At 41.8% G+C, this 25,095-nt stretch overlaps 1 protein-coding gene and 1 long non-coding RNA gene across 3 annotated transcripts in view; one reads left to right on the top strand and one right to left on the bottom strand.

Moving 5' to 3' along the window:
- Positions 1–20,448, top strand: part of LOC124620376 — a 73,491-nt gene extending 53,043 nt beyond the window's left edge. Inside the window, exon 2 of the long non-coding RNA XR_006980174.1 lies at positions 20,258–20,448. This is a non-coding gene — a long non-coding RNA (uncharacterized LOC124620376). The remainder of the gene's footprint in view (positions 1–20,257) is intronic.
- LOC124620374 (reticulon-1-like) overlaps positions 1–25,095 on the bottom strand; it is a 387,596-nt gene that overhangs the window by 96,658 nt on the left and 265,843 nt on the right. The gene's annotated exons all lie outside the window — the stretch shown is intronic.

Below are 25,095 nucleotides of genomic sequence, written 5' to 3'. Positions count from 1 at the left end.
ACGGGAGGAGATCGTTGTCATGTTCAGAAAGCCGTACAACGTGTTTATGATTACTGAGTGATTGTTACACTTTTCCACTGTCGCCTCCACTGTGATTCGCTGGTCTTTGACCATTACAACCTCCACTTCTCTCCCGATTCCCGGTTCTCCACAGAGAATGCCCTGCCACTACCTTCGTCTTAGTTTCGTTTTACCACATTGCAAACGTCTGCACGATAATAGGAATGGGAAAGACCGACCAGTTAAAATCTATACTGGTATTTTAGTTCTAAATAACCACTATTTTTCCGTATTTGTTTGGTCTTGGTTTTAACAGGTGCCTCATTTTTTACTATAGCCGGGTAAAAAACCGAAGTATCAATTAGCCATAGCAGCAGTGCTAAAATTTTTGATTTTTAAATAAACCTTTTTTTAAAAACGAGTAATTTTTATTCGTAAAATTTTCACTGCTTCGGAATATTGCCCTATAATAGAATATGGGAAAGGCGATTAGTGCTGTCTTAATAAAAATGCCGACAGCAAAGAGTAACAAGTATTACATTACATTAATACTTGATCCATACGTCACGAATATGGCACTTCGTAATGATGCGGAACAGGTCAGCTTAACATAAGGTTTCCTAACACGATATAACCGATTTTTTTTATTTACAATTACTACTTCATATCTAAAAATTCATCTATTGAGCAGGAGGAGTTGTTATTCAATAATTCCTTTAATTAGTTCTTAAATACTGGTTGGCTATCTCTCATACTTTTAACTTTATTTGGTAAATGACTAAAGACTTTTGTGCCAGTGTTATTTGATGTACCAAAGTCAGATTTAATCCATAATAGTGAAGATCTCCTTTATTCTATTGTTGTAGCTATGGAACTTGCTATTATTTCTGAATTGGGATGGGTTATTAATAACAAATTTCTTAACTGAATATATGAATTGTAACGTACTGTGAATATCTCTTGTTCCTTAAATAAATGTCTGCAAGGTGATCTCGAGTTGGCTCCAGCTACTATTCTGATTACACGGCAGAAGAACTAGTGCAGTGTCGTGAGGTAATAAACAGTTACCACGTGGCGTGGCCTTTTTGAGGATATGCGTCTACAAGCAATGAGCAAGACTTGCCCCATCTTCTCCACATGGTAGTTTCTCAACTGTCTTCGTCGGATATCATTTGTATGACAGAATGGCACCATCCCTCGTCTCCACAACTCTGCTGCCTGTCTACATAATATGCCTCTATCTGGCTGGTAGTCCATGAAAACGGGCATATTAACACAAAATATACGTGTTTTTCAACTTCAGTTTTCACCCTTTGGCACTGAATATTCGTAATGCCCAAATAGTGGTACATCCTCGATATAACATGATTTTGGGTAGGGTTTCCAAAACTTAGAATCAATAGGAGAAAATGGTGATTTTTTGCAGTACACAACCATTTATCAATTTTCGAGAAAAGCAGCGAACGGTGGAGAGAGAAACGCTTTCTTTATTTGCTTCTTTAACTTAATATTTTTGATTCTATGTATCATGAAACGAGGGTCCAAATTTTGCAATCTTTGTTAGATTTTTGCGTTTATTACAGCAAATAACAGGAATAAAAAACCTAACATCTTATTTCAGAAATCGGTCATTTGAGCAGTTTTGATGCTCAGGTTAAACTGGCGCTGAAAAAACTTTATAACCGAAAACCGGTTGTTTTAGCGATAACCGCAATCACTACAGGATAACCCATTTTATCAATGTGCTATGCCGTTTTGTTCGGCACCTTGAGCAGCCTGCTACGGTACTGTGACGCTGGAATTTCCGTGTGTAAAAACATGTACCTACGAACAATTTTGGTGGGATGGGAGTGGAATGAATGAAGACTGGGGTTTTAAGTACCTTCGAGGACGAGATCGTCAGACTGAGCACGAGCTCGCACTCAAGAATGATGGAGAAGGTAGGTCGTGTCCTTTTCAAGGAAATCATTTGCCCGATTTGCGACTTAGAAAACCTCAGGAAACATAATTGTGGATCTCCGACGAGCGTTCGATTCCTGCTCGTTACCTCGCTCAGTGGATTTATGGTGGTGATGGCTGCTGTTAAATTTATCGAATACACGAGTGATTGGTCACGCGGACAGTATAGTAAAACTTACGCTAGAGCAAAACACTCAGCTATCACTATACTGAGTACACAAAAAAAATCAATCTCACCTCCCCTTCTAAGAATTGGGCTGGTGGATAAGTTCGTTATGTTTGGTCATAAGTTTAACACACACAACATATACACGTAATAGGGACTACAGTTATCAACAATATATTCTTCACTATTAACAACAGTCTACACGCACTTCCACAGATGCGTCTACTTGCGTGTGGGGCAAGCACAGCCACACGACAACTATGCATAAGGCGCACAGATGTCAACGCTCCCTTAAGTCGTCACTGGGGAGCGAAGACAAACGGACACGGTCCAATGGCTTCTAGTCAGTAAGGTAACGGCTTCCCTCAGGTTTTTCATGAGTTTGTCTTAATAGGATATCTTTGCTGATACGTGTACTACAGCGATCGCACTGCGTATCACCAATGTAAACTAAGGGTCTTATGTAATCGAGGAAATAACTAAGGTTTCCACAAATTACAGACCATGTTAAGCTGGACACTCTCGAAGTCTAATCTTATTAAGTTTTTTATTGTTATTCCTCCGTGCTCACACGCAACATCAAGCGAACAGGCTGTGTCATTTCTGTCACAGCATTGACTCCAGAAAAAAAAATTCCATTTCTTGCGGGAGTTTAATACAGGGAAAAACAGGCTGTTTCAATTCCACCCTGACTGAATCTGGGTACAAAGAGAGATTCTTCTATGGTCTACCCAAATTATCTCTCCATGGAATTTGAAGTATTAGAAAGTGATATGATGGACAGGATATTAATTGAATCTGTTGCCTCTAATTCAATATGTATACATTTGGTCTGAACCGGTGAACAATGAGCATCTGTATCTCAGTTCACTCAATGACAACCTCATTCGTAAATCACCTCTTGTTCCTAGAAAAAAGCGCTTTCATAAAACAAAATGTACGACACATCCGTGCGTGTCCGAAGACTGTAAATAATACAATTTAGGTCCGCAATCATTTTTGGACAAGTCGTTTGTAAGATATAGTAAAGTTCACGTAACAACAGGCAAGTATTGAAGTGATTTTGCCTCCAAAAATACAGTAAGTGATTTCTCCGTAGGGAATACAATGCGATGCGGAATTAACACGAGGATTGTTTAAGAAGTGAATTTCATAAAAGGGAGTAAGTACTTAAATTATCATAATGAAATACAATATGACTTATACGATACGCAATTATCCAAGTAACACAAATACTGCGAAAAATGACACCAACAGAATGTGAATTACAAAGAAAACTCCAAGCAATTTGCCAGATACTCGCTAGGCTGCAGCATAGTGCAGATGCACAAAAACTGGCGCAGGAGCAATGTGGCTAACTCGCTGCATTTATGTTCTTTTGAACTCTACAATGCTTTTAACTGATACCTTTCAGCCTCAATAGCTACTTCCATTGTGGCAAACTGAGTTCTTTAATTGGGTTTCTGCGTATTGTAGGTCTGAATCCTTTTTAAATGCATCGGACAATGAATGATGCATGTCTGTCACAGCGTCATGCCTACAAACGAAATATAAAGTTAGGAAAGTGAGACGTCCGAGACCATGCTTCTTATCCGGATCAGGCATATCGCGCTGTGAGTTCAGGAAAGACCGCAGCGATCTAAGCAGAAGTTTTCAAATTTCCAAATCTACATTTGGAAGAAAATCTTGTTATAGATTACGGTTTATTTTCTATACAGCAATGCTATATATGACAGATTAGCGTCCTTCAAAAACGAGTAATATGAAATACAGAGCCTATGTCAGATTCTGAAAATATGACAAACTTTTGAAACAATGCCTCACTCCAAAGCAGACAAAAAAACCGGAACGTCTGCATTACGAAATTTATCTATCTTGGGCTATTTGTGTTCATATGTAAGTAATACATGAACTATTCCTATATTAATTTAAAGCTTTAGAGTTTTGGATGAATATTACACATTCTTCAGCATGATGTCAAAATTGCCAGCGACAAGATGTGGACCTTATGCGTTATAAATGACAAATTGGTTATTACTTAACTCTGTTGTACCAAACTAAATAAACGCGTTGAAGACTTCGAAAAATTTTAGCACCTTATTGTTTCAGAATAAGTCTAGTTCGCTAAATGATATGATGCGGAAAGATGAAGACAGCCACGTTACTTGTTAGCAAAATAAATTACAACTACAGCGGAGAAGATTGAAATGTCGTCTATGGCAGTCCAGGAAAAGAATGCTTAACGGGAAGGACTGGGGGAAAAGCCGGCCGGGGTGGCCGAGCGGTTCTAGGCGCTACAGTCTGGAACCGCGCGACCGCTACGGTCGGTTTTTTCCCCAGTTCAAGTCTGGGGAAAAAATGAAAAAGAAAGCCTGAGCTGTTGTTGTCAACTTCAAACACAGTGCCTTATTCCAAATGAAATTGGACGTACTTTTTCACACGAGCATTACAGATTTGTTGATAGCTGACAAACGTCCTTTAACGTCTTAATAGAACGCAATTAATTTGTCAATGCAGAAATCACACTGCTGTCCAGATGAGATATGAGACGAGTGGACATATTCGTATCAAGTATTAAGTTCGTTCAATACTGACTGGCACTCCCCCTGTAGCCCCTGCATAGTAGCAGTTTGAAATGTATTCGATGCATGCATGAAGACTGACTACATGGTGTTCGGAAGTTCCCGTTACAAATTGGTAGGACGTGTAGAGGGGAGTGCATAGGAACCCATGTGCTTCAGCTTCGATGTGTAACGCTTCCACATCTGCAGAGGGAAAGAGGGCACTTGAAGAGTTGCTTATCCTAGTATGCAATATGGCAGACGTGTACTACTTAGACTGTTACCTGATGACAATGTCTGCCTTGCAGTGAGACATACTCATTGCCTATGCGTTTCCAACGGACGTCTCCGACGCAGTAAACATTACTCGGTACAGGGAATATACAGACATCATCCTCGTTTATGACGAAGCTCGAGATAACGGAAGAGCTGCTTGGCTGTATGACGAACGTTGTCCGCAACGCAGCACGCCGTCGCACAAACTTTTTGCCGAAGTTATGTAGCGGCTCCGAGAAACAGGTTCCTTCACAGCGAGGAGACAGGACTGTGGTGCTCCACGGCAAAGGCGCACGCTTGAATTTCAAGATGATGTACCGTGTCGCGTTGAAGAAAACCCGTCAACGAGTACTCTAACAATTGAGCGTGCAGTGAATGACAGTCACAGTATCTTCTGGGACCTTTTGTGTGAGCAACAATTACGTCCTTATCACTTAAAAGGCTACACGCTATGGATCCAACCCAAATTCCATAACACGTTGCCTAACTGCATGGGTTCTTGCACAGCTGAATCAAATTCCCTGTTTCTACAACGAGCACTGTTCACAGATGAATGTAAGTTCACTACATATTGTGTTCTGAATTCAACAGCAGCCATGTCTGGGCAGACAAAAATCTCGGGCCACGCATATTCATGGATTTCAGCACGGGTTTGGTATTAATGTGTGGGCAGATATTCTGGACGGTTATGTGACTGGGACATACCTCCATCCACGGAATCTAAGTTGCCCTGCATACTTTATATCCCACAAAACGTACTGGATCCATTCTTGGAAGCTTTGCCGCCCAATATCAGTCAGGAAATTTGGTTTCAGCACGATTGGTGCACCACCCTACTTCTCACGTGCGGTTCAGAGACATCTCATCGGATGATATGGTAACAGAGGGATAGGCCGAGCTGGTCCAAACGCGTGGCCGCCGAAATCGCCGGATTTAGCTCCTATGGACTGCTACTTGTGGGCTCGTATGCAAAGTTTCATTTACGAGACTCCTGTAGAGACAGAGGAAGACCTGCTGGCACGTCATCAGCCGGAGCTACATGCTGCATTTTAGATGATCATGAAATGTCTATTTTTGTTCGCTTCCGAACAATTAGTCAAATACATTAAAATAACAATTCTGTATATACGTTTACCCAGGGGATGATGTGGTTACGTTTAACCAGGGGATGATGTGGTAGGATCATTTTGTTTTGTGAAAATGATTTTTGTTCCGCTGTTGAACGCTATTTTCTCAATACTTGGAACCTATTAAACTCCTCTCCCTTTGCGCGCCACCACGAAGTCGCTGCCGCCCGCGATAGGAGATAAGAAGGGCTCGAGAACGCTAAGAGAGTAATTAAGACCCTTCCACAACCGCATGTAATAATTTTGCGCCTTTTTCAATTTATTATTTGTACTGCACAAATCAGAACGGGAGGCTGAGCACATACATCGATAGCTGCCAGAGCCATCAGACAGTGAAGACTACCTCCTGACAGATGGTAGCGAAAATGAATATCATGTATGTGAGCCGGAGTCACAGCACTCATACCGAGTAAGATGCAAGTGCGGGTTGTGAGAGCGAAGACAACATAACACTGTACGAGTTGCAAAACACTACTGGGGATCCAATGTTATCAGAAATAGTCGACGGGGTCGGATAGCCAGTTCGTTTTATTTTGGTACAGATTGAATCTCACTGACTGGATCAGCAATGTCTTCAGTGATGAGTCCCGCTTCGAACTGATCCCCGATAATCAGTGAAGACACGTCTGGAGACACGCCGGACAGCAGTGGGATACTCGTCATACGCCTAAACAACCGTGACTCATGGTTCATTCCATCTTCTTTCATAGCAGGACACCTTTAATTGTCATCCGCGGCACCCTTACAGCACAGCGGCCCCTTTGTTGCCCTTAATGGCAAGCCCTCCGGGGACTTACATTTAAGCAAGAAACTCTCAATGCCCCCCGCATGCGGCGAGAGTTTCTACTCTGTCTTCGTGCTTGCCAAACCCTACTCTGGCCAGTAAGATCGCTGGAATTCTCCCCAAATGAGAAAATTTGGAGCATAATGGACAAGACCCATCACCTAGCTCAAGCTTTTTAAACGATATAACTTGCCGATTGCACAGAATTTGGCACTACACTGCATAGCCAAAGGAACTGGTACACCTGCCTAATATCGTACAGGGACCCCGCGAGTACGCAGAGATCTGCAACACAACGTGGCATGGACTCGACTCATGTATGAAGTAGTGCTGGAGGGAATTGACACTTGTGAATCCTGCAGAGCTGTCCATAAATCCGTAAGAGTACGAGTGGGTGGAGATCTCTCTCGAACAGCACGTTGCAAGGCATCCCCGGTATGCTCAATAACGTTTGCATCTGTGGAATTTGGTGGCCAGCGGAAATGTTTAAACTCAGGAGAGTTTTTCGGAGCCACTCTGTACCAATTCTGGACGTGTGGGGTGTCGCATTGTCCTGCTGGAATTGCCCAAGTCCGTCGGAATGCACAATGGACATGTATGGATGCAGGGGATCAGACACAATGCTTACTTGCGTGTCACATGTCAGTCGTATCTAGATTTATCAGGGGTCACATATCACTCCAACTGCACACGCCCCACACCATTACAGAACCTCCACCAGCTTGAACAGTCCCCTGCTGACGTGCAGGGTCCATGGATTCATGAGGTTGTCTCCACACACTACACGTCCATCCACTCGAAACAATTTGAAACGAGACTCGTCCCTCCAGGCAACATGTTTCCAGTCATCAACAATCCAATGCCAGAGTCGACGGGCCCAGGCGTCGCGTAAAGATCTGTGTCGTGCACTCATCGAGGTTACACGAGTGGGCATTGTGCTCCGAAAGCCGTGTCGACGATATTTAGTTAATGGTTCGCACGCTGACACTTGATGGCCCAGCGCTGAAATCTGTAGCAATTTGTGCAAGTGTTGCACTTTTGTCACGTCGAACGATTCTCTTCAGTCGTCGTTGGTCCGTCCTTGCAGTATCTTTTTCCAGCCGCAGCGAAATCAGAGGTTTGATGTTTTACCGGATTCCTGATATTCGTGGTACGCTCGTAAACTGGTCGTACGGGAAAATCCCCACTTCATCGCTACCTCTGAGATGCTGTGACCCATCGCTCGTGCGCCGTCTATAACACAAAGTTCGAACTCCCTTAAATCTTTATAACCTGCCATTGTAGCAGCAGTAACCCATCTAACTACTACACCAGTCACTTGTCTTATATATGTGTCGCCGACCGCTGCGCCGTATTCTGCCTGTCTACATCTGTCTATTTGAATACGCATGCCTGTACCAGTTTCTTTGGCACTTCAGTGTATATCCATCAGGAGGGTATCCAATAGCTACATCAATCAGTGCCAAGCCGAGCAACAGCTTGTAAAAGGGCCACAGGTGGAATAACGCGCTTTGGCTTGCCCAATTTGTAAAGCTCTTTTTATTGAACAAATCACCCAATTTGTCTGAAATTGCAGTAATTTGTTTGTCTGTACACGTAAAACAGATCTACCGATTTCCGCCCCATTCTGAAAATTCCTCCGTAATGCGTTTTCTTTACTTTTTCTGTCCTTAGTGTATTTTGGTTGACAATGACATGACAGCGTTTTCATTTTATTGAAAGCCGTCTTCATTTTCACCATAAATTCACACGCGAAGAAAGGAAGTTATCGGACAACGTGGCACCAATACGTCAGGTATTTGAAATGTTCGAAGAAAACTGCAAACAAGCCTATGGTCTAGGAGAATACACAACCCTAGACGAAACGCTCCTTGCATTTTGAGGCAGATGCAAATTTAGACAAAAATTACCACTGAAATCGGCCAAACACGGCGTAAAAATATTATCCTTCGTCGACACAAAGAACGTTTGTCTTTTACCACGAAATATATCCTGGAAAACAGTCAGATGGACCAGTTTCCGTTAGCAATAACCCATTTGATGTGATGAATCGTCTGGTACAGTCCATTTCAAAAACTGGTCGTAATGTGACTTTCGATAATTGGTTCACGAGCTATAAACTATTGTCACATCTGCTCAAAGAACCCAAATGGAGGTTTGGGTTGTTTGGGGGAGGAGACTAGACAGCGAGGTCATCGGTCTCATCGGATTAGAGAAGGAAGTAGGCCGTGCCCTTTCAAAGAAACCACCTCGGCATTTGCCTGGAGCGATTTAGGGAAATCGCGGAAAACCTAAATCAGGATGGCCGGACGCGGGATTGAACCGTCGTCCTCCCGAGTGCGAGAAACCCAAATGGACTTCTGTGGGAAAAGTTCGCAACAACAAGAGAAAAATCCCTCCGGAATTTTGCAAAACTCGAGGTACAGATGTCTATCCATCTCACTTTGGTTTTCAAAAGGATCTTACACTCTTATCTCTCACACGAAAGAAAAACAAAGTCGTCTTGCTCATGTCTAGTGTTTACCACAATGCTCAAAGAAGTGATAGTAATTTTCGAAACGGGAGAAGTGTCAAACACAGATCCGAAAATGCGTATTTTTCTGAGAAAAGCAAGTGTTTACAGGTGGTGTTCAACGCGGCGTCCATTCATGACTTCGGCGTAAGAAATATAAACCCTTTGACGTATACCAGGTGGTGGTTGTTGTTTTTGTCTTACCTGCTGGCACGCATTGAAGGCACGACACTGTAGTGTCCGCACATCGTTGATTGGTGTGGCGTAGACCGATTTCTTTAAGTGTCGCCATAACCATAAGTCTAGATGGGGACTATATTAGTCACCACGAAATGTGGAAATACAGTACGAATGATAGCAATGGAGACGTGCTGGTCGATTGGTCCGAGGAACAAAATACATATCTAGTCTTTGATGTCAAGGACCGAGGGACATTCAGATCAGCCCCATGGAACTGCGAGTATAACCCGGATCTGTGCTTTCTTTCGAGGGATACAAACGATAAACCACTGACAGCGTCTAGAAGGGTCCTGACGGATTTCCTCCATAGCCAGCATCGCCCTGTGCTTATTAATACCGGTATATCCACCCCGATAATGTCTTACCCTCGACCAAGGTGGAATTTTACAAAAGCTGACTGGGCAAAATTCTCTGAACAACTTGATTATACTTTGAGCTGGATCCTCCAACCAGCAAGAGCTATGAGAGGTTTGTGGGAGCGGTCATTAGCTCTGCGAGAACAGCGATCCCAAGAGGTGGCGCAAAAAATACATTCCCGGTTGGACTGGGATATGCGATGACCTGTACGCGGAGTTCCTCAAGAATGGGGGACCGGGAAACAGCGGATGAACTATTACATAACATCGACTTTATTAGACGGCAAAAATGGGAGAATACTGCTGAAAATCTAGACTTTTGAAAGTCAAGCCGACAAGCCTGGTCCCTACTGCGCAAACCCACCTTAACATAGAAAGGACGAAATATCTCCCAACAAGGTTGCATCCCGCATAGTTTCTGCGTGTAGAGCCCCACGAGATAGAAAGCACACAACAAAAGGGAAGAAGGACCCGTGCAATGGACTCAGAATATTCATCAGATATTCGTATCGAGGAGGTTACCAATGCTATGAAGAAGGTTAAACCAGGCAAAGCTCCGGGTTTCGATGGTATCCACCCGGAGTTCCTCATACATGTCGGAGCCTACACAAAACAATGGCTGGCTAAGTTCTTTACGGACATCCTCCAAGTGGGTAACATTCCTCCCTCACTTAAACGAGCAAAGATCATCGCAGTCCCGAAACCTAATAAACCAGGCGATAGACCAGAGAGTTGCCGCCCCATTGCCCTTCTCAGCATGGTCTATAAATTACTATAAAGACTGTTCCTCAACAGAACAGGCCAAACTACACTCAAAAAAATCCCTATCGAACAAGCAGGATTCCGTCCCTATCGCTGCTGTACAGATCAAGTCCTATCACTGACAACAAATATATAGGCGGGGTTGCAGAATAAACGTAATGTAGCTGCAGCATTTATAGACCTAACATCAGCCTATGATACAGTTTGGAAACAGGGACTCATGTACAAATTAATCTGTGCCGTCCCCTGCAAGAAGATAGCTAACCTCATTGACGATATGTTGTCAAATAGAACCTTCCAAGTAATAATGGGGAATTAGAGAAGTAAACAGATGAAACTTAATAATGGACTCCCACAAAGCTCTGTCCTTGCGCCTCCTTTTCAGCCTCTATATCGCTGAGATGCCTGCAACCAGATCGCGCAAATTTGGTTATGCTGACGACTGGGCTCTGGCAACAGCCCACAGAAATATAGAAACTGCCGAAGATATCCTTACGAGTGACCTAGGGATTCTCAGCGAGTACTGTAGACAATGGAGGCTACAACCTAGTGCTACAAAGGCGGAAGTATCTGCCTTACATTTGAACAACAAAATGGGCAACAGAGAACTAGGAAAATACTAAATCACAACAACCACCCAAAATACCTCGGGTTTACCATAGATAGGGCACTAACATTCAAAGAATACCTGACGAAAACTGCAGCGAAACTTAAAACACGCAACAACATATTGCAGAAGCTCTGTGACACCACTTGGGGCTCCACAGCTTCTACCTTAAGAATATCCGCACTTTGCTTGGTGTATCCAGTGGCAGAATACTGTGCCCCAGTGTGGCTCAACAGCGAAAACAAACACACACACACACACACACACACACACACACAGTAGATAGCCAACTTATTGCAACAATGCGTATTATTATCTGGCACAATCAGGCCAACTCACACAGTGTGGCCGCCCGTTCTCAGTAACATAGCCCCTCCTAACCTGCGCCGAGAACACGCTCTGGTTAGAGAATTTCAAAAAATCATGACCATTACAAATCCATGAAGATACTCACGACATCCAAGGAAACCGACTGCGGTCTAGGCATCCTCCACTAAAGACCGCACAGGCGCTGCACCAAACCAACTTTAAAATAAATGACCGATGGAAAGAGGAATGGGAGAGCAAAACAGTAGTAAATTGCCACAGTATGCCATGCATCTTTAGTAAACCAAAAGGATTTGATTGCTCTCGCAAAGTTTAGTCAACTCTTAATCGCATCAGAACCATCTGTGGGAGATGCGCCGACTCCTTACACAGATGGGGTAAACTTCCTTGGGCCGCTTGTGACTGTAGCGCTGAGAGACAGACGGTCAAACACATCGTGCAGGAATGCCCACTAAGGGCATATGAGGGTGACCCACAGGATTTCCTAATGGCGACTCAAGAGGCAATCGACTATATATTACCTAAGCTGGACGTTCGTTTGTGGTTGCTCTTCTGTGAGTGTAAATTTACAATTAGTGGAGTCATTATATACAAACTTATTTATTGTTCTGTTTATACATGTGATTTTTTAAAAAATCATGTTGTTTCTGTAATTTTTACTGTGATGTTAGGAGCCATACGCTAAATAAAATAAATAAATAGGTGTTGAGGTCTGGGGAACGAGCAGGCCAAGGACACCCTTCCCCCCTTCCTCCGACCAATCCGGCGGTCCTGAAAGGTCTGCCTCAAATGTTCGCGCACCCTGTGACGAAAGTGTGCTGGTGCACCACCATGCATGAACCACATTTGTATTCGTTGCTGCAATGGCACGGCCTCCGGCAAGGTGGCCATATCTTAATGACAAAGTCCAGGTAATGAGCCCGACTTTATCTTTGTGGTAGCACGTATGGCTCTATTAATCTATTGCGAAGTATGCCTGTCTATACGTTGATTGAGAATCTGTGCTGATGCCCTCTTTCCTGAATTGCTTGGAGATTTATATTTGCCCATACATGCTGGTTACGGAAATTCACAATACCATCTGTTGTGAACTCTGCCTCATCCATAAATAAAATCTTGGATGTGAATAGTGGATCGGCGGTACACTTCTGTAATAGCCACTGACAGAACCGCCGTCTGCCATGATCCTGTGGCCTCAAGGCCTGAACGCGCTGTAGATGATGTACAGCGATTGCTCATGAAATACTCCCCCACATAAAGAATGAGACATGCAATTTGCTGCTGCTACTGATCGCACACTGGTCCCAGGGGTTTCTTCCACTGAACGTAGCACACGCTCTTCCATGTCAGGTGTGAGGACTGTGTGGGGCCTTCCCCTGTGTCTTCTGAGGTGCAAGACAGACGCTGGAGAAAAAGTCTGTCTAACTGCTCATCAGATGGCACGGGCTCACAGGCGTAGAGCGCACGGGCTCACACAATAGCAGAATATCATATGCTTTATTTCACTTGTCTTGCAGTTGGCTTCCCTCGCTAACAATTGGTGGAGGGGAGAAAATGTAAATGTACTACACCATTTGTACGTACAAACAGCGCAATAACGTGAATACGTAAGTGAACCCGCGTTTGGAAGAAATAAAACACGTACCCAGGGTTGGCAGTACTATACAATAGGGCACACGAACACGACGAAAACTAACGTAGCCTACAACACGACTCGGACCACACAATTGGCTGCAGACCGCGTATTGGTAGGCAGAGTACTGTGAGTACGACAAAGACACATGCGCCAATGTAACGACTGTGCTAATATCTGCAACCATGTGGTGCGCAGCCCCTCCTATGAACACGTGTTTATCTCGGAAAGTATGCGCTTCCGGAACCATGTTTACTGGACTTCTTTTTCTTATTTCGATGAGATGTTGCTGATGAGCTGTCTGCGAGATTTGATGTACACCGCAGATACAAAAAACCGTGGCCTCAGACAATGTTCTATGGAGTATTATGTATCAGTGGCATAAACACTGATACTGCTCATCGATGAATTAACAGTACAACCCAAAAACATCGAAATTCTATCGAAACATTTTTCCTTACGCTCGTCAGAGAAAACACGAGTGTCCGAAAAGAAATGACTAAAGTTTCGAGCACTTTATGTAAGAGAATCAGAGGAAAATCTTCACACTGATCGACTGCCATTGTCCCAGGTGTACGAGGAAGGTGCCAAGAGTGTTCCCATGCCAGACATCGTGAGACACCTCTCGCGTTTGCGAATGCTGTCGTGAAGCACGTTAGTAGCCATGAACACACTATTCCGCTCTGCTACGGCAAGAGATGATTGGTATCTCATACGTCTAATTTATTAGCGATTCTGTGACTGAAGGAATGTCAAACATCTATAAAAATGCTAATTACTGATACAATAATTGTTATTGTTGATTTTGAAAATATGTATCGAAAAATCGTACTAAGTATTATTTTTAGATTATGTATTATTCTAATTCTTAAACATTTGTACGCATTAATGCTGGTTTTTATGAAAATCCTTTAGTTAATAACTAATTCGTAAGTTTACTTCCCGTCCTTTGTCAGATACTTAAAAAAAAAGAAAAAATGACAAACAGGGGTCGTCATGACCCTCCAAATCCTTTATATACTCTTGTACCACATCCTCGTCGAGTTAAGGTTTGCAAATGCAGTACTCTCTTTCCTGATGCGATGAGCGGCAGCATTTTGAAATCACTAATTTTCCTACGTGCTTTGTATATTCAAAAGTAAGGCTCACGACTTCATCGACTGGCAAATATTTTAACTAGTACGTCATACAAACTTCTGCAATCTTTAGAAACATACAGAATGTAACTTCGGTATTGCAACATGTTAGTAGATTTACACAAGTACAATTGCAAAGATCGACCTCACAGTGAACCAATTATTATTTGAGCTCACTCACTCTCTTTCAAATACATGGACTGGAAGTTTTAAATTCTGCAATGCTAACAAGTGACTTTCTGAATATTAATTGCAACGGTACATATGCTCTTTCAACTTTTTCGTTTCCAATATCGTGTATATTTTTCACAGCACAGTAGAACTATGAACATTGCAATAAGGTATACGTCAGTATAAGTACCGTATCGGACACACGGATTTATGCAAGTAGAGCAGTCTGAAAGCACAAAAATATTTAAAATTCTAATTCGAAAAATGAAATATACATCATGTTAAAAATTGCAATTCAATGGATAAAAAATTAATTCAAAAGTGTTGTTACTAAACTTGATATAATTACAGATCGTAATGTCACTTCCAAGACACATTCAACGATGTACTGTTTTTCCAGAGCGCTGTACCTAGACCTGTGCACGCACTAACTTACGTTTCTAACGAATTCTGAAATTAGCTGCTTTTTGATGAAGATATTTTTTATTGATAATGAAAAAGAATAGACTAGTCCTCCATAGAGAATATGGAATCAGTTCAAGCCGATGTTACGCAGTAAGTTACGAAAATCTACTGTATGTAATTTTTATAACGTAAAAATTAATCTTCATCCAGTTTACGTACCGTATCGTTTCTCCATTACTGCATTTCCAACGGTATTGAAGCCCATCGCAAGGGCCACACAATACACAACACGTAACATCATCGATTCTGATCACTACAGTTTCACCTCAACAACATGTCTGTATGAAGAGACCCACATTTTTGTCAACGCAGTTGCCGCCATCACAGATAGTATTTAACGTGCACCAGCAAGCCAAAGGTAACAGCTCACAAATCTCTCAAAAAATGCGTCTTCGTGTGTTTGATCACGTCGACCTTGCCATTATTAAGCAAAATTGGAAATAACTTGGATGAACATACGAAATCAATCTATCAATTAACGTGAGGAAACTAGGGAAAAACTTTAAAACTTTTCTGATAAAATGCATAACGTAATCTGATTCTCCTTATTGATTTTCGATAAGAATCGATATCTGTGCACTCCGTTTTACCAAAACAAAACAGTGCTCAGAATTTTCATTTTCTTTGTACAGCTACAGCCTTACACGCTGTATCACCTCCAAATACAGTATATCCTTCACTTCGACTTATCACTGCATCCTTCTCTAAGTCTGTACTGTAGTGTACTGCGCTTCAGAGTACCTTAGTGCTGTTCGTACAAACAGCTACGATACTCATCTTCGGGTTAATATTTCTGAGAAGGAATAAACAGACTACCGCACGATGATGTATAATAGAAAGCTCTTCCAGTTAATTGCTAAATGTCAATATTTAACACACTAGCGAGAACTGAAGTTTCTAACGAATATTTGACATTTTAGACCAAGCGTTCTGTTTTGTCCTCTGGCCTGTCTACCAGCTTACAAACGATTTTGCGCGTAAATGTCTAAGTAATAAATTCGTTCAGTTCTTGCTTGAAAAGTGAACCTAACCGACGTGGCCTGACACGGCCGACTAGAGTATCTAAGTCGGCCGTGTGGCGTGACAAGTGACATTAAGCCGCGTCGTCGCAGATACATGGCAGAGGCATGACATGTGTGTGACTCAACGCAAAATAGAAGTGATTGAGTGATAGCAGTGTGGCAGGATGCTGAAGATGTTCTGGCTTCAATCAACTTGATTAATCAACAAAAGCCGCAAAGATGTTGGTTACAACGTAACTGGCATCGTTGTGAAAAAACTGGTACTTTTAAGGTGTCTTAAAAGAGTTTATGCTTTTCGAAAGATTTCGGTCATTTTACAGAATGAAATGAGATACCTTTGATTTGTTGCACAGAAATGTTAGAGCATCGACTTCCAAATATGATACCAAATTCAGAGTCTCAGCGTATGCAGAAGAGCAGCTGTTAATAACTTAAGAAAAGCAAGAATTAATGACAAACAAATTATTATTGGTCTCTCCATCTTAAGCTGTAACACAAAACGCCGTTTTTAATCTGAAACAACCAAAAATATAGAAACACAGAAATACTTTGTAAATAAAAGGCAAAACGCCTGGTGTAAAATTCTCTTTAATTCCAGTAAGCTTAAGACGGAAAAATCAGTAATAATTGTTTTTATCAGCTGCTGCAGAAGAAGGCCATGCAAGCGAACATATTAATGAAACAGTTTCAAGAATATATTCAATTTTAGTTTTAAGCGTAATTTACGCGCCACTGTTAATGGTCATAATTAACACTAATTAAACTGACAAATAAGTTTTCATTACCTCATTTTTGAGTAAGCAGTATGTTTCTAAGTATGGTTTACTTTCGATCTAGTGGTAGTGGGTAATAGAACAGTATGGCTCAGATGCAGCGGACATTTACAAAAAATGTAAGGCCACGCAATGTAATTTAATAGCTCTATTACAGAACTCTTTCATTGTGCCAAATTTTGCTGTCTTTGACAATGCTGATTTGGCTGTCACGGTTACGGCTGTTGAAATATAAATTTGTGGTCTGCAGCTAGCTTTTTATTTAATTTTTATTGGTTTCTGAATTTTTACATACAGTCAACAGTCATCTTAATGATGGTTTTGTATTACAGTATTTTAGCAGATGCTATGGTGGGACGTTACGTAAGGTTACCAATGTACAAATTCCAGCATCATTCAAATTTCCACAGACACTGTGTAACATAAGGATGATTAATTACATGATAAGTACGTATTGCAATGCACAGACGAAGTAGAAGTTTAGCATTTCCGCACATACAGCTAAGGTACTCTTTTTGCGTATATGCAACAAACCTGAATTATAGGCCTGTATATAGTTATAGTAATGAGTCTTCCTCGAGAATCACTAACTGTGGAGAAGCCCAGATACTTTATCAGTTCGTATAGTTCCGTCCATGGGTGATTTAAAAATTTTAAGCTTATCCTAACATCAATTTACGGCGATATTTCATACGGACGTCCGTTATTCGGTGCAAGTAGAGCTTTCCACATCTCGTTCCTCAATTTCTGGATATCCTTATATAGTTCATGTAGATGACAATGATGAAGAGAGCAGTGGGTTGTGGTGAGCACAAGATTGTGGTAGCAATCACTTATCCTCACTTAAGATCTGCCCAGCCAAATTTAAAACTCCAATTTTGAAGCGCCTTTTTTAATCCCCATTCATTTCTTTCATATCAGGAAGAACACTTATAAAAAAAGCCAAATCTGGATCTTCATTTTTGTTACTCTCGGTACATGCAATCTTTACAGACTGATTCTTCAGCTGTAAATGTTCATACGATGACTTGTCGACATCTGTAACGGACATTGAATCTGTTTTGCTGACCTTTCTGTGTCTTTTTGGTTCAATTGTAGCTGATGTACAGTGTTCGATACATGACAGTGACTTATTTCTTGACTGACTGGCACGGTCACACTGGGTTGTAACGCCACATTCACTACCACTTTCAGTGCGCTCGTGCGCAACTTCTTGTTTGTGTTCTGGTGAAATGCTCACCGCACTTGCGACTGAAATTCTGCTCTTCATTTTGCGAGTCTTCGTAAATGGCTGTAAAAACTTAATGTATTTGGCAAGATAATAAGGTTTTCTTTTTTTAAATGCTGAACCAGATGCAGACTTCAAATGTCTAGTGTAGCTCCCCCTTAAATTCTTCCATCGTTCTCGACAATCTTCCACTGCAACAAATAGAAAACACAAACTTTGGAGTACACCTATCTTGGTACTAACATTTCACCGTTATAATTTGCTACTGTATGCTTTCTCACGGCTTTTTTTATTATGTTCTCCGAGGACATACAATTCTTCGAATTGTGGTCGAAACACCAAAGGCAAAATGGAAAATCTGCAGGCTGAATATCTGACCAAGTCATGAAACTGGCAAGAAATTCGATCTTCCTGGGAAGTATAGAATCTACCGAACTGTATTAGTAGCACAAACGGAAAGTTTATCAGAGTAAAGCTCCCGCTAAACCTGTACAAACATTTTATGGTTACAAAGGTTTTCCTTCCTTAGGTATGTAAAATATTCTTTCGATACGATACTTTTTAAGTTTCGGGTGTTGGAAAATCAATAAACTGTGACGCGAATAAAATCAGTATGTTAGCCACATACATACTTTTATACATATTGACGATGGTGTATATTCTGTCATCCGTGAAGCACAATGTAACCAGCCCTACCAGAACTCCAGTCCACATGAAGGAAACCCAGACCTACAAACAATGTTCTAGAGTTGAGAAATCGGCTCTGTAATTTGTCTTAATTGTTAGCCCAAGTGGAGCATTGTCTTGACGGAACACAGCAAGCCAACAATATGCAGCTACATAGCTAAAGGATTTAGTATTTCATCCAGCAAATCCGTACAATGATTTGCAGACGTGTTTTTAAAGGAAACCACATTCGCATTTCTATTTTCTTCCGATTGCACAAATAAATTAAACGAATTATAATTACTGTACCTGTTTCTGACACTTTCCCAAGCTATATCTTGAGCGTTCCTGTTGCTGTATTCCGCACTTTTGCAGTCGTACATACACGGGTATTTCTGGACAACACCAACATAATGGATATTGAAATCAGGATCTCCTCTCATTTTCCAAGGTTGAGAGGCTCTCTCAATCACAGCAGGAACGTTCGTGAAGTGTCGCTAGCACAGTCGTGCGTGTCAACTGTAGAGCACGCCGCATTGACCTGTCATTCACGTGGCACGTCGTACGAAGCAGTTACGTCGTGTCTGCGGTAGGCGCTGCCCTGTGTGTGTGTGTGTGTGTGTGTGTGTGTGTGTGTGTGTGTGTGTGTGTGTTGCAAGCTAGATGCAAGAATTGTGCCACGCCACGCGCTACATATTGTCCCTAACTCCGCTGGGCTGCGTGCCTAATATGTCGATGAAAGTAGTGTTATAGTGTACATCACGGACATTTGTGTTAGCTACATCGATCTTCGAAGAAAGATCTGGAAGTGTTTTCCAACTGTCTCAATATTCCCTGGCGTATCTGCTTGTGAAGTGTGAACGGTCACAGAGAGCCACTGTAAGAGAATGTGTCTACTGAATTTAGTGTTGACGCCTGATAAACTTTCTGCTAACCTTAAACGCATGAACAATTACGTTAGCTTCAGAAATCTAGAAATCAAACTAATAATATTCTTATAGTAAGGGGCGCACTTTTTGCAGTATCCACCTACACGGGTGTTGCTTTGTATGATCATCCGAATGAATTTACAAATTCCTGGGAGCGCTACGTTACTGAAAAAAACAATTACCATGATTAAGGCATGTTTGTTTTCTAAGTACGAAGATCTTGTATTATCTCACGCAAAACAAAGCAATTTACTGCACCGTGCTAATTTAACCTTAACTTAGGCATGGCCAATTTACTTCTAGTTAATGGTATGTTAAATGACAAGCCACCCGAATGAGCCACTTTGTCATGGTGCAGGGTACTGGCAACATTTCAAACAAGAGCGCAGCAGTGGAAAATTGGCGAAGAAGAAAACGCCTTACACTTATCTAGCCTCAAATGCGAAACCTAACTTCTCGAGTTGTTTCCTATAATAAAGACCGACGCCTGCACAATCCTATTAAACTATGATGTTTGTGTTAACTTGTTCTGTTTCAGTTCTGTCTATTGATAACAGATGGCGTTGGCCCCGTCTCTGCTATAATCATGGCGGCGCAGTCCCCTGTCGCTGCTGCCACCTACCGCCGACGTCGAGAAATACTAGGCACCAGGACCAAGAGCCACGCCCACAGTTTCCGCGTCTGGACTGTTTGTCACTACAATTTTGCAGAATATTAATGTCCAAGTATAATAAATCTTAGAAGCCTTTTCATGATGTTACGTAACATACTTACATTTTCTTTTAAATTTCAATGAATATCCAAGCCATTTTACTATTTCTTTCATTTATGGTAGTGCCCCTCCTCCTCCTCCTCCTCCTCCTCCTCCTCCTCCTCCCCCCCCACCCCCCCCCCCCCCACCCACACACAAACACCCTTAGTGGCATTTAACTGACGATACGTTTCCGACTGTGCTCTAATTCGCTTCTGAGTGTGGACACTTTATTAATTTGTTCCTGCACCTCTCATATGAGATCCTCGTATATTCTTATCACGTTCTTGTTTTCTCCCTGTTTTTCCTAATATATTCAGTCACTGGTACATCCGACCGAAGATATTTCTTCCTTCTTTCATTCAAATATTTCTTCTTACGCGCAATGTAAATTTCTACAATCGCCTCAATTTTTTGCTCGTCACTCAATAGTTGCGTGGACGTGAAACTTGTTCCGCGTCATGTTGTTAATTTCGGCGAGGTTCTTTTTCCGTTTTTAAAAATCGGCGATGTATTTTAACCACTGAAAAAATAAGATAGCAATGGTTATGAAAAGCCTGTGCAGGATCTGATTCCATTTACTCGCCATTACACTCTCTTCCTAAAAGAGCAACGTTGGCGAACTCACGGCCTACCGTAAATCGTTGACACACAGTTTTACATATTTTTTTCAACGGTTACTTTCCATGGATGGCTATACAACTAATTCAGTTGTTTCTTTCATTATTCACCACAGTGGAGCGACAAATCGTTTCTGCGGAAATGTGTTATGGCTTAAATCCGAGTACACACTGCATGTTAAGCATTTTGATAAAAAAACTAGGGCACTTCCATGTAAAATGATATCTAATAGACTTTATCACTCATTATAGTCACTGGAAATCTTAGAAATATTGCAACAGATCACTACACGTAGAAGATAAGAAGCTTTAAATACGCAGACAATTGCGTAACGGGGAAACGATGCAGACACCACCTGTGCAATGACGAGAAGGCTATGTAAATTTGCCAACGTCGTGTGACCTTGTACCTCCCATACTGTCACGAGATTTACTGTGTAATTATGCTCCTTCACCCGAGGTAACTTCTTAGCCGTGAGTAAGGAAGCGTAGCAGATAAGAAATTGCTACAGGAGACAAAGCAGTAAGTCCTGGGAAGGCAAATGTGAAAGTCTTCACGATCTGACTAACATGCGACATGCCACTGACCTCTTTCTACAGAGAAGACCAATGAAATCGTATGAGCGAGATCTAGTATTTGACTTGCAGTCAACTTGCAGTAGCGTTATACTAGTACGAAGCCGGTGCAAGTAACTCGTTGCTTGGCTCAAAAATTAAGATAGCGCCCAGTGAACATGAGCAGAATTACACGGACGAATACTAGGACGCTAATGCACAATTCATTCTTAACCGAAACAGCCAATAAAACTCAGATTTTGTAAATAATCGAACCCCCTACGTATAGAACTGCGTGGAACTTCTAATTATTTTACGAATAGTTTGTTGGAAGTTGCTAAGTGCTGTAATTACGAAACTCTGGATGGGTACAGTCTGAGTAACTTGCGCTCCGTTTTAAGCTAAAGTTGGTTTTTCACGCATCACAATTTTTATGTCATACTCAAAAATGTGTCTTACAGTGATGCTTTCTACAGGTACGTTCAGTGATGTATGTGGATATCGTCCGCAAAATGCACTGCAGATAGTGTCAGCAGTGAATCGTCATCATCATCATCATCATCATCATCTAAGACTGATTGTGCCTTTCAGCGTTCAGTCTCGAGCATAGTCTCCCTTATAAAATTCCTCCATGATCCCCTATTCAGTGCTAACATTGGTGCCTCTTCTGATGTTAAGCCTATTACTTGTAAATCATTCTTAACCGAATCCAGGTACATTCTCCTTGGCCTACCCCGACTCCTCCTACCCTCTACTACTGAACCCATGTCTCTCTTGGGTAAACTTGCTTCTCCCATGCGTGTAACATGACCCCACCATCTAAGCCTGTTCGTCCTGACTGCTACATCTATAGAGTTCATTCCCAGTTTTTCTTTGATTTCCTCATTGTGCACACCCTCCTGCCATTGTTCCCATCTACTAGTACCTGCAATCATTCTAGCTACTTTCATATCCGTAACCTCAACCTTATTGATAAGGTAACCTGAATCCACCCAGCTTTCGCTCCCATACAACAAAGTTGGTCGAAAGATTGAACGGTGCACAGATAACTTAGTCTTGGTACTGACTTCCTTCTTGCAGAAAAGAGTAGATCGTAGCTGAGCGCTCACTACATTAGCTTTGCTACACCTCGCTTCCAGTTCTTTCACTATGTTGCCATCCTGTGAGAATATGCATCCTAAGTACTTGAAACCGTCCACCTGTTCTAACTTTGTTCCTCCTATGTGGCACTCAATCCGTTTATATCTCTTTCCCACTGACATTACTTTCGTTTTGGAGATGCTAACCTTCATACCATAGTCCTTACATTTCTGATCTAGCTCTGAAATATTACTTTGCAAACTTTCAATCGAATCTGCCATCACAACTAAGTCATCCGCATATGCAAGACTGCTTATTTTGTGTTCACATATATTGATCTCACCCAGCCAGTCTATTGTTTTCAACATATGATCCATAAATAATATGAACAACAGTGGAGACAGGTTGCAGACTTGTCTTACCCCTGAAACTACTCTGAACCATGGACTCAATTTACCGTCAACTAACTGCTACCTGACGATCTATGTAAAGACCTTTAATTGCTTGCAAAAGTTTGCCTCCTATTCCATAATCACGTAGAACAGACAACTTCCTCCTAGGAACCCGGTCATATACCTTTTCTAGATCTATAAAACATAGATACAATTCCCTGTTCCACTCGTAACACTTCTCCATTATTTGCCGTAAGTTAAAGATCTGGTCCTGACAACCTCTAAGAGGCCTAAACCCATACTGATTTTCATCCAATTTGTCCTCAACTAATACTCGCACTTTCCTTTCAACAATACCTGAGAATATTTTACCCACGACGCTGATCAAAGAGATACCTCTGTAGTTGTTACAATTTTTCTGTTTCCATGTTTAAAGATTGGTGTGATTACTTATTTCGTCCAGTCTGATGGAACCTGTCCCGACTCCCAGGCCATTTCAATTATCCTGTGTAGCAATTTAAGACCTGACATTCCACTGTATTTGATGAGTTCCGACTTAATTTTATCCACCCCAGCAGCTTTATTGCACTGCAATCTATTGACCATTTTCTCCACTTCCTCAAATGTGATCCTATTTCCATCATCATTCCTGTCCCATTGTACATCGAAATCTGAAACATTACCGTTCGTATTTTCACGTACATTGAGCAACTCTTCAAAATATTCCCTCCATCTGCCAAAGGCATCAACAGGATTCACCAGCAGTTTTCCTGCGCTGTCCAAAATACTTGTCATTTCCTTCTTACCTTCCTTTCGAAGACTGCTAATTACACTCCAGAATGGTTTTCCAGCAGCTTGACCCATAGTCTCCAACCTGTTTCCAAAGTCTTCCCAAGATTTCGTCTTGGATGCTGTAATTATCTGTTTGGCTTTGTTTCTTTCTTCAACATAACTTTCTCTGTCTACATGAGTTCATGTATGTAACCATTATTGATATGCCTTTTTCCTTTTACATGCTGCCTCGACTGTGTCATTCCACCAACCTGTTTGCTTCATCCTACCTTTACACACTACTGTTCCAAGACATTCTTTCGCCACTTCTAGTACTGTGTCCCTGTACCTTGTCCATTCCTTTTCCAGTGACTGCAATTGACTACATTCAACTAACTGGTACCTTTCTGAGATCACTTATGTACTTGTGTCTGATTTCCTTATCCTGAAGTTTCTCCACTCTTATCCTCCTACACATGGACCTCCTGCACTTTCGGCCTCACAATACCAATTTCACTGCAGATTAAATAGTGATCAGTGTCATCAAAGACTCCCCTGAATACACGTGTGTCCCCCACAGCCTTCCTAAATTCCTGATCTGTTATTATATAGTCAATGACAGATCTGGTTCCCCTGCCTTCCCAAGTATACTGGTGAATGTTCTTATGTTTAAAAAAGAAGTTTGTGATTACTAAGCCCATACTGGCACAGAAATCCAAGAGTTGTTTCCCGCTCCTGTTGGCCTCCATATCCTCTCCAAATTTACCCATAACCTTTTCATACCCTTCTGTTCGATTTATAATCCTGGCATTAAATTCACCCATGAGCAGAACACTGTCCTTGTCCTTTACTCTAACAACTACATCACTGAGTGCGTCATAAAAACTATCCATCTTATCTTGATCTGTCCCTTTACAATGTGAATATACTGACACAATCCTAATTTTCTTGCTAGACACTGTCAAATCTATCATCAGTCGTTCGTTTACATACCTTATTGCAACTACGCTGGGTTCCATTTCTTTCGTGATGAAAAGCCCTACACCCCATTGTCCTATTCCTGCTTTGACTCCTGACAGATAGACCTTGTATTCTCCCACTTCCTCTTCTTTCTCACCCCTTACCCGAATGTCACTAACAGCTAAAACGTCCAACCCCATCTTACTTGCAGCCTCTGCCAGCTCTACCTTCTTCCCAGAGTAGCCCCCATTGATATTAATAGCTCC

Source organism: Schistocerca americana, chromosome 6 (assembly GCF_021461395.2).
Source record: "Schistocerca americana isolate TAMUIC-IGC-003095 chromosome 6, iqSchAmer2.1, whole genome shotgun sequence".
Classification (NCBI taxonomy): domain Eukaryota; kingdom Metazoa; phylum Arthropoda; class Insecta; order Orthoptera; family Acrididae; genus Schistocerca; species Schistocerca americana.
Note: the sequence above shows the minus strand (reverse complement) of the source record. Positions and strands in the feature narration are given on the sequence as shown.